We start from the raw sequence: 1,453 nt of genomic DNA, 5'->3' as shown, positions 1-1,453 counted from the left end.
AACTCACTCTAGTAATTCAGGCTGAGACAGTCCTTTAATGATCGATATTTAAATCACAGTTAACTGCACCCATTTGCTATTTTTGTACCCCTGATTCTTTCTCACAGTGTGAAACTGGTTTCTTCCCCAGCCTCAGTGTTGTTGTTTGTTTGTTTGTTCTCTCAGATCAGGAGCCTCTATCAATTTTGACTGGAGGTTGGAAAACATGATCTCCCCTGGTTTGCCTGGACTGTAGGAAGTGAGACAGTTATTTCCTTAATGGGTTGAGATCAAAGCCCAGGTCATTTCACTCACTCACCGTACCACCCACTCACTCATTCTGCCACTCATTCACCCATTCCTGCATTCACTTTTCAAATAATTTTTAGCAAAATTACCACAGCCTGACTCAGTTTCCTGCTCCCCAAAACGTATATCCAATGGACTGGTGACATTAAACAGGTGACTCAGATGTAATGATATAAGTCCCGGGGGAGACGGGTGTTTTTAGAGGGGAGGGTGTTAGGGGCACCCACAGCAGGAGCACCCAAGGTCGTCCAGAAAGGAGAGGTCAGGAGAGGCACGAAACTGGGCACAGAAGGACCAGAATGAGATGGGAAAATGAAGGTAGGAGAATTGCCTGAGGCACAGGGAACGGCACGTAACAGGTTAGTTCAAGGGATATTTGGGTACTTGTTCTCTTCCCTCCAGCCAACCACCACCTGGAAATAGCCCCCCCCCATTCTCAGTCATATGACGTCAGTGTGGTAGATCCCCTCCCCACTTTCAAGAACGCGCTCTCTCTAGTCTCACCCATTATGGTCCCGACTCCTCTTGTCGCTGTGACTGGTCCAGGAGTGAGTACACAATCTCCTCAAAGCCAATGAAATGTGAGATGCGTGCTGGGGATTCTGGGTAAGAGATGCCTCCTCTCACTTCCATAGGGTCTCTCGGAACTTTCTCTCCCTTTCTGGACGGTGCGGTGTGAAGTTTTGAGGTCTGCGACGGCTGGAAGGGACCAGAACTGCCAGGACTATTGCACCGCGTCCGAGGGTAACACTCACATTGTGAAAGGCAGTGCAGAGAGGCAGAGAGGAAACGGATCGAGCTGATATTGTCTGAGTTGTTGGATCAATCCTCACCTCAAGCTAGATGGCTGTGAATTTTACAATTTTACGAGCCAATAAATTCCTATTATTGTTTAAACCACTCCAGCGAGGGATTTCTTTTATTTGAGGCATAAGGTATCTGGGATGAAGAAATCTGGGGCATCTTGTGATGAAAGGGAAGGGGAAGGAGGAGGGGGGAGGAGGAGCAGGAGGAGAAGGAGGGGATATGGGGATGACGATGACGAAGGTGACGATGGAGTTGATGGTGACAACGGATAAAGTACCACGTCCTGTCTCTAACATATCACGCATCGTACTCAGTGCCTTAAAATTACTGGCTGCTTGATCTTCGCCAAATCCCGTGA

At 48.1% G+C, this 1,453-nt stretch overlaps 1 long non-coding RNA gene across 1 annotated transcript; it reads left to right on the top strand.

Moving 5' to 3' along the window:
* The first annotated feature begins 504 nt into the window (after positions 1-504).
* On the top strand, positions 505-1,188 carry LOC131518275 (uncharacterized). Its single transcript, XR_009264987.1, has 2 exons — positions 505-606; positions 924-1,188. It is a non-coding gene; the product is annotated as an uncharacterized LOC131518275 (long non-coding RNA).
* Positions 1,189-1,453: the final 265 nt, after the last annotated feature.

This window comes from Neofelis nebulosa, chromosome 7 (assembly GCF_028018385.1).
Source record: "Neofelis nebulosa isolate mNeoNeb1 chromosome 7, mNeoNeb1.pri, whole genome shotgun sequence".
Classification (NCBI taxonomy): Eukaryota; Metazoa; Chordata; class Mammalia; order Carnivora; family Felidae; genus Neofelis; species Neofelis nebulosa.
Note: the sequence above shows the minus strand (reverse complement) of the source record. Positions and strands in the feature narration are given on the sequence as shown.